Below are 8,138 nucleotides of genomic sequence, written 5' to 3' on the forward strand. Positions count from 1 at the left end.
CAGGATGACTTGGTTGCACCTTCAGACTGTGGCCTGATGATGCATGTTTGTGCAAAGGGAGTGATTGGTTTCAGATGGCCCTACAACCCAGCAGCCGGGGACATCTGTTTACACTTAGCACATGGCCAGGCTTTCCACAGTCAGGAGCCGGTGTACTCCCGGTCGAGCAGGAGTTGGCCCTGCTGGGCTGCAGCAGTGGACTTAGGTTTGTAACCTGGGTTCACATATCAGGAAGAATAAGCCAGATGTGAATGATCTGAGGTAAAATTCAACACTCTGATATCTCTAAATGTAGATAAATTGCCTAAGGAAATAGGCAGAGTTGGCCAGGAGGGGACCTATTACACTGAGGAAGATGATTCAGGAAGACTTTGAAGGGTTCTTTGTTCCCAGAAAGAAGTAAAAGTCTCAGGAGTAGTGACCCACACAGAAATGGACAGCTGTCTCAGAAATAGCCCTAGAAGGCAGCTCATGCTCACGATGGGAATGGGCTCCCACCTTCTGTGACTCTGCTCTGAACAGAGATGTTTCTCCATTGCCATAAGCAATATGCCTATGGGAAGGCACACTTGTCTTTGAAGTATTTCACCGGCCCTCCCTCCCAGTCTTCTCTGCTCTCTGTAGATCCCTAAACAAATTATGCTACTTCTCCAAGTGGCAGCTACCTCATCCAGGAAAGATTCCACATGGGGCCAAATAACATGTTCCATGCAAGTGTTTTGTCTAATATGAAACATTATCCATATGCCAGGAGCCGTTGTCATTATCCAGAGAAGAGCTCAAGATGATAGAGATACAAGTGAATATATTTAATTATAGAAAGTATTCCATATATCTCCTGAGAGATGGTTGTCCTGTTTCCACATCAACAGTTCCTGTCAGGGGTACGTGATCATAGCCTGACAGAAAAGCCAGCTTTCATCTCTGAGAGCAGTAGTGATCATGACATCCTGCCAGAGCTTGCCTCCTTCCCATCATGGGACAGGGGTCTTGATTGGTTTCCTCTCCTCTGCAGCAAGGGGAACAAACACTCTTTTGCTTTCACAAGAAGTGAATATTTGGGAGCCACAGTGGAGGAAAAAAAGGCCTAGACTCTAAAGCCGAGTTGTAACGGGCCACACTACAAGCTTGCACCTGACCAAGGGGCAAGAACGCTGGAACACAAAGGGGCACAGAATAGGTTCAAATGTGGGGGCCATGGGCCTTGGTCCCCTTTCAACAAAGAACCCCAAGTGACCAGTGCATCTCGGCTTTCTTCACTCAGCCAGAGGCACAAGCCACGAGCAAAGCAGGACTCATCTGCCTCGACCATCCATAGTGCTTGTCTGGGTAAACAACAGGACCTCAGCTGTCTTTACTTCTCCCTGCAGCATGCCAGTTTGGCTTCCATCTTCCTATCTGGCCTCCCACACCAAACAGTCCTGGGTTTATGTCCTGCTTGCTTTCCTTCTCTGTGTCTGTGTGATCCTGGGCATACTGGTAAACTGAGTCAACTTTAGTGTGAGCGATGCAGCGAGAAGAGAAGGAGGCTAAGCCAAGGAATGTACACTGCTGAGGGCAAGCCCACTGCACACGCCAACTTGTGTGTGAACCTCTTGCCAGGTGGCTGTTAGTGACTTGATTTTGTTGCTATGCTAAGAGTTCTAAGGATTTAACACATCATGTTCAGAAAATATTCAAATAAGCCCATGTTCCACTTGGCTGTATCATGCACAGGTCAACTCCTTCTGCGTTTACTGAGGGTCTCCTCTCTTCACATCATCAGGCACTGCGGAGGACCCAAAACTGAAGAGGACTCTTCAAGAAAGAGGTGCTGTCTGACAGTGGCCATGCTTCCAGAGTAATGAATATATGACAGAAATTCAGACACAGCTTGAAGTATAGTGAAGATGTTTTCATTTCTGAAGATTTGTTTTCCCTTTCTTTCAAAAGTACAAGTTTTTGTATTGGAATTAGTTGATTGCTCTAGTGAAAGTCAACATTCACCCTTTGACAACCAGCATTATGGGAAACCAGTGGCTTTCGCACACTGCAGATCATTCACTGTAGGCTTTGTTCATGTGCAGCACTGGATGCAAAACAGTGTCACGTGATCACAGTTACCCCCATGAGGGCCAAGCACAAGTCAAGGGTCTTAGTCAAACTCTAGTTTATCTTCACAGATCCCTCAGGGTCAAATTCAAGTTTACAATTGTTGTTTCCAGGCTTCCCATAACCTTGTCCTGAATGCTGAGTTCTACTACGGGCCATTCTTTCCCCTACTTAGCTCACTCTTACTGCCTGACTGACTATCCCTCCTAGAATCCAGTCCTGCCAACTTCTTGTGACCTCCTGTGCCACCCATCTGGGTAGATGCAGAGACACATATATTATCTTCCTCCTGAATAACTTCCCACGTTCTCTGCCTGAAAGACTGCCCATACCCTCCTTCTCTGAGATGAAAATAATGATTAGCATTTATGAGAAGTCATCCTCAAGCACCCCAACCTGATTTGGGATCATTTCTCCTAGTCCCAAAGCACCTGATCTTTACCACCATCTTGCACTGGTACCACTATTTTTATAAGTCCCCCATTTTCTCTTCTGTAAATGGACTGCGAGCTTTTTAGGAACAGAAGTCTTGTTGTGTTTGTTCATCTTCGCGTCATTCAGAGTGGTCCTTGAGTGCTTCCTGGATGCGTGGACAAAAGCATCACGGACAGATATGTGAGCAGTTTTCAGGGCCACAGCCAAAAATTATCACTTTTCTTCTCTGGATCATAATCGTGTAAGACTCAATAAATCTCCCAGTTCCCTCTGTACCCTGGGAAGAAATATCTTATCCTTTGTCAGTAGGAATTCCCCTATATTTGAAATTGATCTGTGAATTGTTGAATTTAATTTTGAATGCTTTACTCTTTTGATAGCAATTTAAAAACTGAATTATACCATTTTTTCATGCATTAGCTATTCCAAAAACTCCACATGGCAAGGGCTCTCTCCCACCCACCTTAAACTACAATACGTCATCATAATTATGTAGAGAGTTCTGTTGCCCTTTTAATTTTTGCTTTTAATTATTGTAATTTAATTCTTTTAAATTTTTAATTCTTTGATAGCAACAGAAATTATGTTGGAAGAAAATAGAGATGAAGAGGAAAGAGCTGAGAGAAGGGAAGGAGGAGAGGATGTCCTGGTCATCAGCCTGTACGGTGACAGTGCAGTTGCCTGTATTTCAAGGTAACTAAACGTCAACATTCAGTTTTGCTGACAAATTCTTGTTGTCTTTTGTTGGCCTCAGTGGTCTCTTTTACTCCATTGTCGATGTCTGCTCCTAACCAAAGGACCATCCTGAAAATGCCAGGGTAGTCTATCCAGATGCAATTGACTCCTGGTGTGTAGACACCAAGGCTAATGTCTGCATCTTCCTTTCCACAAGCAATGCCACTGTCACTTTCCTGAAGTAGCAAAACTTTAGAAACCTGCAATCTCCAGATAGTCCTTGCTTACATGATGCAGGCTGAGCTTTCCTTGCTTTCTCTGATCTGTGAAAGGATCTGGCCAACATACATGTAACACACACTACACCACAAACACACATACACTACACACAAGGTAGTCATAGAATGTTTCAAATGGCCTCATGACAGCAAGTGTATTTTCCTGTGTTTAAAAAAATCATAGGGCTGGTGAGATGGCTCAGTGGTCTAAAGCACGTACTTGGAACAAGCTTAGCAAAGCACTGGGACCGCGGTTCAATCCCCCAGCACCACATGCCAGCCAGCCCCGCCCCCTGGTGGGCTGAGCTGGCCACACACACACACACAAATAAATAAATAAAAATTAAAAAAAAATAAAAATAAAAATAAAAAAATTAAAAAATCATAATCACCAAGCTGTCTTTTCCGTCTAACACAAAGCACAAGGCTACTTCCTCATTTGATTCCTGTCTCTGCTCCAAGAGGATTCCATGGAATAAACTATCTCACTTAAAATAACCTTTTAGCTCTGGTCTAGTTTGCTTTTGTTTGTGTTATTGCACTCACTGGATAGCTACAAAACTAAAGACTTGGTCAGTTGTGTTTATGAACACATCTCTCCAGCCCAGAACTCCTAGCAAATATTAGCTGATGGACAGATGGATGGATGGACAGATGGATGGATATGTGAACAGACAGATACAAACAGATGGGTGGATGGGTATCTCCTCACTTTCCTTCCCTCACTGGCCACTGCTATTCTCAGCAACCTCAGCTTTTATCACTCTCCCAGGCTCCCCAGTCCAAATGGAAGGCTCTCTCCACATGGAGTAGCCCCACATCATTTCAATCCCAGAACTCTACCTGGAATGGTCTTCATTCCCCTCTTTACCTGGAAACTCACTGGACAGAAGTAGAGCCCTCCCCTTCTTTTCCTGTCAAAAGATCTGCATTCCCCTCATCGGTCTCTTAGCCATCATCACATTGTCCTCATCTTAGACAATCTTTCTATCGTCAGTGGTTTCTTCATCAGACTGTAAGCTTTGGGGCTGGAGGAAAGTATATGTTGCTCAAGTCTTTTGGATCCTAAGGACCAAGAACTACATCTGGAACACAACAGAAAAGAAGTATCTGTTGAATTCATAAATGTATATGAAGATGATCAAGCTTTTTATAGACTTGCTGAAAAACTTAAGCAAAGTCCTTTGACAGGAGAGGCATTTCAGAGGTGGCCTCCATGAGAAGCGAATTTCTCAGCAATGTGACTGGCACATGTTACATTGTAAGTGCTTCATAAATGTTGCCTGTTACAAATACATTATTCTTGTTATTGTCCTCTACCCACTAGTACCCCTGGTTACATTTACCTAGACAAGCAAGTATTCATATAGGAAATCCAAAATTTTACATTGAAAAGAGAGCTCTCAAATTTTGGCTATTTTACAGTGTGTTTGATTGTTCATAATTGAAAACATTTTTCTTGATTAACAGTCTGTGTTCTCCAGGCTGTGGCTCCTGGAGTGTGAGCCTACCCTCTGCTCATGGTAGTTAGCATTCTCTCCATCCAGCTGCTTGCTTCTGGTGAGTCACCAGGCCTCACATCTGGCAGAGCGATCCATGCCCTGACACCAGAAAATAGCATGGAGACTGCACCATGCCAGGAAAGACCTGTGAATTTGGATGCCAGGAAGACAGGAAGGCCTCTGAGAGAAGCTCTGAGTGTCCCTCTCATGTCTCCACTTAGCATTTGACCGCATCAGACTTTCCACTGTGAGAACACTTTTCAGAATTTTATAAGCAAGTCGTAAAAATGGTTTTGAGTATGAAACTTGAAGCAAGCACTTTATCACTAGATCTCCACTCCCCTGGGATGTAATTGATTTCAAAACTGAAAGGGAGGTAAGTGGGGCAGTGAAAGGAGGGTGATCCATTTACTGGTTTAAAACTAAAAGAAAGTAAGAAAAACCAATGACTTGTGTTGCCTTTGGTTGCAGAGGAGTCGTGACCTCATTTTCAAGGTTGAGCCTCCTGTCTGCTAGGGACTCACCCAAGTCCTTTGAGCTGTGCCTACATCCCTCACTCTGTATCTCAGTCTTTCCTCTTACTGATGAAAAATCTTTATATAGAACTCTGCATTCCAAGACCTGCAAGAAGCCTTCAGAAGACAGTGGGAACTGTTATCATAGAGTATGTGTTTAAGGAAAGAGAAGACATTGCTGAGAAAAGGAGTGTTCTTGCATCCAGAAACAACTACTAAACTACTTCAAAACTGTTTGGTTTCCATCTGGTCTGAATATTTTGTCATCCAATACTCATAAAAATTCTACTGTACTTGGGTAGAGAATCACAAGGCTCCATGCATTCCTGTGTATAAAAATATCTTCTTTTCTCTTTTGTCTTGAAAAAATATTCAAGATGTATGAAGACTCAGAAGTATTGTTAACAGAAATTTCAAAATGTCATACAGCCAAGAAGGGAGGGAGGGGCTGCAAAGAAGACTGGGGAATTGAAGACATTAGGATCTGCATGTTCACCTGAACACTGCCACCCTAGACTGTCCATGGGGTCTGAGGCATTGTATGAAGAGCATTTGATATCACATGTATGTTATGGTGTGTGTGTGTGTGTGTGTGTGTGTGTGTGTACATAAGTATGCATATTCCTATAGTACCCTGAGCTGAAATAGCCTGAGGACACAAGGAGAGTATTCCTGATCTTGACTTCTATGACAGCTGCTTGGGTAGCTTGACAACACTCTCCTCTCAGCTTCTCAGATTCTTCCAAGAGCCTCTTGATAACTATGCAGCAGACAGGCCTCTAATGCTTCCTGGGCCTCTTGTTAGATCCTGTCCCATAGCACCTGCTTAAGCATGCAGTTGGGTGTCGAAGGCACATGTGATAGTGCTGAAACTATCCCATGTAGACATCACAGGACAGCAGAGGCCCAGAGGGCTCCAAGTCAGGAGACCCAGGTTCTAACTCCAGCTCTGCACATCACCAACAGAGTCATCTCATGTGTGTTAATTCTAACCTACAGGCTTCACATTTGCTGATATCTAAACTTAGAGATAACAATCTTTTGGCAGACCTACTCACTCAGTAACCATAATGACCCAACAAATAGGGCAGGGCTTCACAACCCAAGCATATTTTAATACCCACAAGCTGTTACATTAGAAAAAATATTTAAAAAATGGGACCTGATCATAAGTGGTATTCTTCCATACAATCAAAAAGCAGAGTCAGCTTTCCATATCCATATGTTCCTTATCCTTGGATTTGGCCAGCTTTGGATCAAACATGTGAGTAATAAAACTGCCCCTGTACTGAAGATATATGGACTTTTTCTTATCATTATACCCTAAAAATACTGTATAACAACAATACAGCCTTTGCCCTTTATTAAGTATTACAAATAATCTAGAGGTGATTGTAAGAATTTGCAAGGATGTAAGTAAGTTACGTGAAATAATATACTGCTGAATATGAGAGATTTTGGACATGCAAAGATTCCTGAAATCCAATCCCATGGATACTGAGGGATGACTGTAGGTGCACAATGTGACAATGTTTTGGAGCTTGAAAAGTAATTTTTCATGAGTAATATTTTCCAAAAGTTTGGGAAAAGAATAGCATTCTTTTGAAGTCCTGCAAAATGATCTGGGAACAGAGAGAGGACATCTCGACCCTGTGAAATCGTCATTTCCTAGGAAGGAATGGCAGTAAGCGCCTGAAGCATCAACTGCTTGGGAGGCGTAGGCAGGGAGCCTAGAATTTTGAGGCCAGCCCGGGCAACAAAAAGGACCATTCTCAAAAAAGATTAGTCCTCAATTTGGCCCTAGCTTGACTTTTCATGCATTGTAATACTCTTGGCCATCTCCCTTATCAACAAATGGACAAATGATGAAGTGACTCCTTCTTACAGAGATGGTCTGCCAGAAGGTGAGTACACACTTCTGGAAAAGGAAAATGCAGTGTTTTTTCAACAAATGGTGTTATCCACATGCAGGGGACCTTAGAGGACATCATATATCACAGAAAATCCTGGGCAGCACTGGCCTTTAGAGAAGAAACCGAAAATGCATGTGCAGCATCTCAATGACCATGGTTAGCCAAGTAGGAGCTTTTCTAACTAATAAATGCCTGGAAGCTCCTGGCCACCTCTTGGAGCACCTCTTGTAATCGTAGAGGACAAAGGTACTCATATTAATCTCAGATATCTGTGTAAATTTAGCATTAAAATATTTACACAACTAGTTTTCCTGAAGTATGTAGTGTACATATGCAATGGAATATTATTTGTCCCTAAAAAAAAGATATTGCTACTTATCATAAAGCAGATGAGTCTAGAGGCAGTTATGCTAGTGAAATAAGGCAGATACAAAAAGAAAAATATTTCATCATCTCATTTGCAAATGGAATCTAAGAAAAGTTCAAATACACAAAGAGAATAAAGGGCTGGCCAAATACCTCAGTGGATTAAAGCCCCTGCAAGCAGACACAGGGGCCATGGGTTCAGCCCCCTGGGGCGCACTGAGAAAGCAATTGAGACTGGGCGTGGTGGTGCGCACCTGTAATACCAGGTCTTGGGAGGCTGTAAACAGGCAGTTCACTACAAATCTGATCTAGCAGTGAGACCCTGAACACCCTGTAGGCCCTTCATATATATATATATATATA

Source organism: Octodon degus, unplaced genomic scaffold, assembly GCF_000260255.1.
Source record: "Octodon degus isolate 3935 unplaced genomic scaffold, OctDeg1.0 scaffold00098, whole genome shotgun sequence".
Lineage (NCBI taxonomy): Eukaryota > Metazoa > Chordata > Mammalia > Rodentia > Octodontidae > Octodon > Octodon degus.